Genomic DNA, 7,997 nt, shown 5'->3' with positions numbered 1-7,997 from the left:
CTCCATTTTCTTGCCTAGCGGAACTCCTTGAACTAAGACACACCATCCACGCGATCCGATGCCCACCAACTATGCCGTTCGTTTCCGAAAGCCTTCACCTTCAAAATTTTACGCAGCAATATCATGTCATTTTTCCGCGTTCCGCGTTACGACAAGAAATTCCTACAAGTAGGCAGAATCAGCTATAGTTGAGTGTACAGATTCAACCAAATATCAGATTCAGTAGGGAAAAAAATCCATTTTCGGATACAATTTAGTTAAACCCTAGTAAGCCATTGGATTGTGTCTTCTTCTCCGGATGTTCTAAATATAAACATCTTATTTTCAACTTGCAGTTATTAACAATGCACCTTATAAGAATAAGATTTTCTAAGAATACAAAGACTACGATTGGATATTATCTAGGAGCTCAAGGATAAGAAAGCTAGGAAACAAGTAATAAGATACTGCTTCTACCTTCCAACAAAGTAACATCAATAAGAACAGATAATGCCCTTTGCAAGTATACATCTGCAATTTTGTTATCATCATAACCATCTTGTGTTCCTTCTATTTCTGTAATATTATCATAGGAACTTGTTTGCCCCTCCACTATTTCAGGTAAATCTTCTGAATCACCACTTTGAAGAATTCGCACAGCCTTGCACCAAGATAAAATTACAAATAAATAACTGATAAAATTATAGAAAAAAAGGACCATAACTAGAAGAACATTAAGAGATTCACAATTTTTTTCAGTATAAACCAAAAACTCTGCCCTTCATAAATTACAATCTTCAAGCAAATACACTTGGAAGACAGACATGTGTAGATATTCTTGGACAGCGGACCACATCTCCATTGCCATTTTTCAATCTCAATTCTCCATTGAACTGTAAAATCTGAAATAGCTATATGCAGAAAATTCAACTAAGCCCAAACTAAACATTTTGTGAGTAACTATGATATAGAAATAAGATATATCAAGTGACAAGGAAAACTTTCAGTTAAACAAATAGTCATAAGAAGAAACTCTCAATGAAACAAAGTATACTAAGGCAAAAAAATATATAAAAATGCCTAGAAAAGCTTCAAAAGAAGCATAGAATGACAAGGGCCAAAGAGACCCTTACATAGACATCATTAATGAGCTATTAGGATATCCAACGACTAGAATTATAGGCACTGGAGAGCCAAGCAGCTCTTTCATCTGGAGAATTCAGCTGCAAAAAGAGCATAAAAAACTGAAACAAAGCGAAGACTACAAAACAAAAAGGAAGAGACAAAATAAATAAAAATTACAAAAGAAACCTAAAAACTGAACAAAAAGCCTGTGCCCAAGAGATATATATATATTTATATATACATATATATTTATAAAATTTAACACGCTTATGCTATTCTCAAAAGAAAACATTCTGATCCCTTCACTGTTTGCATGTGACATCATGAAAGAGTGCTACCTTGCAGTCTATTTTGCCACTACATGCATTTGCATACATGTGAATGCTCACACAAATACATACTATTTTCCTATATCCCCCTTGCGCCCTCCCAATTCTGTTATTTAAAGTCATTTTTCTGGATCAGCCCAGTAAACCCAATCCAGACTCGATTCTAGAACTGAAACCTGGACACTAGCATTACTCCCCCTTTCGAAAAAAACCTTGTCCTCAAGATGTGATGAACCAAATCAAATGTTGACAAACAAAAGTCTTTCCATGTCTGCAGCCAACTAGGGCTATAGCTAATAGTAAAAACATGGCTTGACAATAGCCATGATAGTGTAAGGATACATTTGAAAGTCAGCTTCTCCTGCTCAAAAACTTCCTCCAAGTTGGCATGAGACAGTATTCCTAACAATGGCAAACCAGCTATTGGGTAATTGGGATATGCGTTCTGTTGCGTGAGCCCTGTCATGAGAGATCCAAGGACAGGGGACAAGGGAGAGAGAGAGAGAGAGAAAACTGCACTCTGTTTTTTTTATTATGCCCTAATCTCATATTAAATGAGAATTAGGGTAACACTAACAAATTACATAGAAAGTCCAAGAATAAAACAACTATTAATAAAGAGTCGTTCCTACAACTATTAAATATTCAAAAAACTACCTAACATAAATGTCATTCAACATGTTCCTTAGCTTTCTTGTTCCATATTTGAAAAGTTGCAGTTGAGGTCTGCATTTGGATTTGATGCAAAAGTTGCCAGCTCTAGAAGATGAGGTAACAACTAGTGGGTAGTACTCTGAAGCAGTCGGCCTTGGAACTTCTCAATTATTTAGTCTAGTGAAATGATTTGAGCAACCCTGGTACCAATTTACGTCGGTTCCATCTAGTAGCTTCTTCCTGGAAGCTATGTCACACGGTACCTGCACGGTACAGGTACGGCCCTGGTGTGGTCAACGCAACATCAGGTACGGTCAACGTAGCATCGAGTACGGTCAACATACCCAAGATCGTTTTTGTCCATTTTCGGACTCGGTCAACTTTGACCGAGTCCAAAGTTGTCCAGTTTTTGAGTTGAAAATTAAAAATCCCCCTCTTTTCCTGTTTCCCTTTTCACTCTAAACCTTTCTTGCACATAGTTCCTCACAACTTTTCATTTAAAATCTTCCATACAATGTTTTGAAAATCCATCCCTTCTCTATAACTTGAATATTCGATAATAGTGTGAGCCATAACCATAGCGTTGTCAATATATCTTAAAAGTGTGACCTGTTGCTCCTTCTAATCTTGATGATGCGACGGAGAATTAAGAAAGCTTATATATTTGTATGTTAATTACTTTCATACTGTGTTTTGGATCATGATTTATAAATATGTTATTCATTTTGAAATTTTTTGACATATATGTCTGTGTGTGTGTATGGCCGTACCCCGCACTCAAATTTTTTGAAAATGCTCCGTACCCGTACCCGCACCGGTACCCGTACCCATACCTATGTGACATACCCTGGAAGGTATCCTTCTGCTGCAAATTTTTTTCTTTTCTTGAGATATCTCAAATTTCCTCAGACAGTGCATAAAGTTTGTCGTCAAACATATTCAAAAAATACCTCTTTGGTCTCGATTTCTAAGGCAGCTCTCTTTGAGAGCTGACAGCTGCATCCTTCTAGTCCACCATGCTTAACTGTCGTGCACACTGTGAACCCTCTCTCATTCCATCTCAGGAGTCCCAGTCTGGTTGAAGGCGATAGAACCTGAGCAAGTATGAGGAAGGGAAAATAGACATACCTCAGATGGCCAACTTCTTCTGCTGCTGGGCTCTTACTTTCACCAATTTTTGGATCATCGGTTGTTATTCTGCTGCCTATAGCTAAGTCTCCTAATTCTTGTTCTTTGTATCGAGAATCCTTGTTTGCTCCTTTCATTGGAAGGATGGGCATCGTCGAAGAGTCAACAAGCACTTTCGTTTCTCCCCCATTGCGCATCTCCTTGATTGCTCCATCTGCTACTGCCAATCTCTCCACGACTATGGATTTGGGTGCAGAAAGTTTCTTCTTGTATAGTAGACAGGGAACCTTATCAAGGAGATTTTCATTTTCTTCTTGTAACATATCAAGCTGCCATTTAAAAAATGACCATGTTACAACATGGAAAGATATTTTAACAGCAATTAGATTACATCATGAAGTGGAAATGCATGCACACAGAGTAAACAAGAGAGAGGAGGGGTGTACCGGATGCGCACGTTGGCTCAGAAACCGCTCGTCTTTGATCCTCCCAGTGCTCTTCCGGATCAATGCTATCGAAACGTTGAAGGAGGCATGACGATGCTAAGCTTTAGTTATATGAGATAAATATGAGAGAGAGCAAGAAGAGAGAGAGACTGATGTTTCCATGCTTAGCTGATGAACTCCGCCGATCTCGTCGCATTTTGTTCTTTCGTTCTTCTTCGATATCAACAAGACCTGACGCAAGACTTCCACTGCGAGTGGAGGAAAAGCAAAAACAAGAATGCCAAATTTTAGCGATTATAAGATGAAAAAAGATATCGGAGAGTCAGAGAGAGGACGCTCACCAATGGCGACGCTGAGAACGAAAAGGTCTGGTGAACTCCGTCGATCTCTTTCTTTTTGTTCCTTCGTTCTTCTCCGATATCAGCAAAACCTGATGCAGAACTTCCGAGGCCGAGTGGATGAAAAGTACAAACAAGAACGCTAAATTTTAGCGATTATGAGATGAAAAAAGATAATAGAGATAGAGAGTCAGAGAGAGGACGCTCACCAATGATGATGCTGAGAAAGAAAGATCTGGTGCTCCGTCGATCTCTTTCTGATTCGGAACCTTCTATCGGTCAAGAGAGGGAGAGAGAGAGAGAGGGACGTTAATGGTGCTCCATCGATCTCTTTCTGATTTGGAACCTTCTATCGATCGAGAGAGAGAGAGAGAGCGGGACGTTAATGAACTTCCACTTCCCTCCAATACCTCCAACGATCTTGGTTTCCACTTAAGTCGGTGACGTTCGGTTAACAAAATTTTACATTTTCGGACCCACTTTTTCAACATAATCTCAAATGTGACATCGTGACTACAAGGTAAACTGTAAAACAATGACAAAGACGAAAATTTTGAAAAAAAAATTATGTTCTCATGCTTAAATGTGCTTTGCATCGAGTTGAGTGGTGCGTTATTGATGCCTCTTCAATCTAATTCATATGGGTAGAGGCATTGATGTTATAAAGTGTAGCATAAAATCATTCAGATTCCAAAATAACTTTCAACTCAAAAAATAAGATAAGTATATATATATATATATATAGTTATTCTTGCAAAATTTGTGCAAATGAAATTGTTTTAAATATGTTATGATGCACACTTATATACGTTTCAAACCATGGTGTACTGTTTTATTTTGGTCAAAGAAACTCAATTTGTGAAACCCAAACTAGCTTTTCCATGCAATCAATTGTAAATGAACAAAGAAAATCAGTTTGCGTTTTGGATTTGGAGTTCCAATAGGAACCTATGCCACATATAACTAGGGGGTGTTTAAATGCATGGTATATAAGGTGGATTTTTTTTTGGGTACGATGGAAGTAAAATCCCACTAACAGAACCAGATAACTATATACATACATACATACATATATATATAGAAACAATCAAATACATGCAAACATATAATTTTATGCAAACATATAATTTTGTTAGCATAAGTAGCTTATCCCCATCAAATGTAGATGGCAATAGCATGTCGGGAAGTGGGACTTGAATAGAGGGGTGGTCCCCATTCTCGGGATCAGATTCATCTCATCTACTTCTTGGGCACGAACCAGAGAGCTTCTCGGCTTCTCTCCTCTGGCTCAATTCCTCCTTCAATTGCTTCTTCTGGGACAGTTTCACTCGATAGTCATACTCCTGGAAATAGGCCTTCCTCTGTTCCTTGCTCAGCTTAGCTATCTGAGATTTTCCCAAAGGTTTGAATGGTGGAAGCTGATCATATTCTTCTTCGTCAGTATCAGCTTCAGGCAACTCTTCCTCCATCTCAAAGTATCCTTCCTCATGATCTGCAGAGGCAAGACTAGGATGGGATCTTGACTGGAACAATGAGGACAGCAGAAATGGAACCGGTACTGAACGATAACGATGACCACGGAACAAGAGTTTTGTGATGGCAGGATCTTGCGGTCTCAGTAGAGAATTTACTTCTGTTAATATCTTAGAAGAGTAGCATAACAGGAGCAACCGAGGCTGCCAACTCTGCCCATTGGGCAGCACCTGGTGGCCGCGTTGATTCCGTCTGCATGTGGGTGGTTCTCAACAAGCACCACCTGATTCATGAGACGCATATCTCCAGCTGCCTGCCGGATGGAATTCTGAACGGCTTGCGACCTATGTGAAACCAATGTTTCATAAGGAAGTGGAGAGCCGCTGGGACCTTCTGGTGGTGCAGAAGATGCATGAGTGAGAGCCACGTTGACATTGAACCATATGGATGTCCCAAGGTTAGAGGTGATCGACTCTAACAATGGAAGATTATTGGTGTCACGTGAACAGGTGTCCATCCGATCGACATAAAAGATAATATCTGGTGGGAATTTCTTCATGAATTTCTTCACCGACGAAAGAAATTTCCTGTTGGTACGCTGTTCCATAACTGAAGGTCTTAATCCTGGAGTATCAATCACTCGAAGTTTCACACCATCCACAATGCCAGTGGTCACTCGCACCATACTTGTAGCTGGCCGAAAGGCATCGGTTGGAACTTTGTCTTCACCAAATATAGAATTGATGGTTGCACTCTTGCCAACTCCAGTCCTTCCAATGACCAAAATAGTGCAGGAGAAGTCGATCTCCTCTTTGCCATCTTCTTCTAGCTTTTTTGCAGTTTGGAAAGCGGTGTCTAGGCTGAAGAGTCTAGTAGTTTTACTATTCCTCGTTCCTTCAGCATGAAGGAGCTCCACCAGATTCAGACAAGCATCCCATGCAATATCTCAGGCATTGGGAGCTCAGGAAAAATGAGCAAACTCATTTAACCCGTTAGGTGAGGCTTCTTGCAAAACACGACCTCCGCCTCCTTTTGTTGCACATGCTCCGGCTTTGTCCTCCTCCTGTTGCTTCGTTTCGCCTGACTCATGATCCATTGAGTTGACAACTGAAGCACTAGATGAAGCGAAGGCCTGAGAATCTAACGAAAAAAACCGAACGCTTTGCCAAAACGGTAAACCGAGTCCCTTCGCTCGAGCATCTCGTTAATGTTGTAACCAGCTCTGAATCCTAGACCGATAGATCATCTCCTCCTCCTCCTCCTCATCCTCATCCTTGTTCTTGTTGGTAAAATTTTATCGTTTCCGTTGAATTGAATTGAGTAATGGTTGGAAGTAGACCTGTCTTAACAGACTTTCTTATGAGGATGGAGTTCGGTTTAGGGATGGCGTCGAATCTGAGCCAGAAACTTATGTATTGGGTTTCTAAAAATAATCTTTTCCTGGTTTTGGTGTCCGTGAAGATGGATTTTCGCTTGTTTTCTATGTGGGGTTACAGTGTGATTTAACCATCGAGGATCTTTAATGTGGCGAGGGTGGATGAGCCTTCACTGTCTGAATCAAAAGTCTGTCTTCTCCTCAAGGACTCCAACCCACTAGATTTTCTTCTAGAGACTGCCTTGACCTTCGGTATGCTCATCGAATCCAGGCGTGGGGTGGACACCCCATTGCTGACATCCTTAAGTACGGTATTAGCAGATTGGCAGCTATATCAGCCACTGCAGATACCACCCTGCTAGCATCACCACTTCTCAAATGTCCACCAGCACTCCCAGATACAGCTGCAGCTGCAGCAGGTTGGCGAGTGAGTGATCTTGGACCACTGCACATTACCCCTGAAACTGCTGACTTAGCCGTGGCTTCTTCATCCTTTTGAAATCGCATTCTGGACCAGGTTCTTCTTTGCTACCTGACTGATTACCCAACCTAGCTGCTACAAATGTTCCATTGCTGTTCCCTGGTTCTTCGTCCATCTCAGTTGTATCAGCTGCTGCTCCTGAACCTCGATGGGTTGAATCCTCATTTCTTTGCATGCTAGTACTTGTAGAGCATCCTGTCAAGGAAATGATTTAGCAAGCTGCAGACGATATTGAAGTATTTTAGCACCTTCAGGCACACAATCATAGATTTAAGTTGCTCGATTAAAACTGAAAGAACTAACAGACACCAGATTGGAAGTGAATAACCAATTTTTTTTGGAAGTGCTCAACTAAGTGCAACTAATGTTCAACTGATCAGTGTGATCATCCACATTACGTTCAGTTGATTGGTTGGTTTCGTGTTGCATGACTGATTTTGCTCCTTAAGCCTAATCGCAGATCCCATCTGCAAATAATAGTCAGATGATCAATATATTTGCAGTCAACATTGTAGTATACGACCTTTCTGTCCAGTACCTTTAGAACGGACTGTGCCCCAGGTTCAGCAACGGCAGCCAAGATCTCAGCACAAAGCTTCGCAGAAGTGGCTAAAAGTTGCAACGGTGCCATTTGTTTAAGTAATAATGTATAGATATGCACCCTTTGCA

At 40.5% G+C, this 7,997-nt stretch overlaps 1 pseudogene; it reads right to left on the bottom strand.

Moving 5' to 3' along the window:
• Positions 1–424: 424 nt before the first annotated feature.
• On the bottom strand, positions 425–7,300 carry LOC116257121 (translocase of chloroplast 159, chloroplastic-like; annotated as a pseudogene).
• Between the last annotated feature and the right edge of the window lie 697 nt (positions 7,301–7,997).

Source organism: Nymphaea colorata, chromosome 7 (assembly GCF_008831285.2).
Source record: "Nymphaea colorata isolate Beijing-Zhang1983 chromosome 7, ASM883128v2, whole genome shotgun sequence".
Taxonomy (NCBI): Eukaryota; Viridiplantae; Streptophyta; class Magnoliopsida; order Nymphaeales; family Nymphaeaceae; genus Nymphaea; species Nymphaea colorata.
Note: the sequence above shows the minus strand (reverse complement) of the source record. Positions and strands in the feature narration are given on the sequence as shown.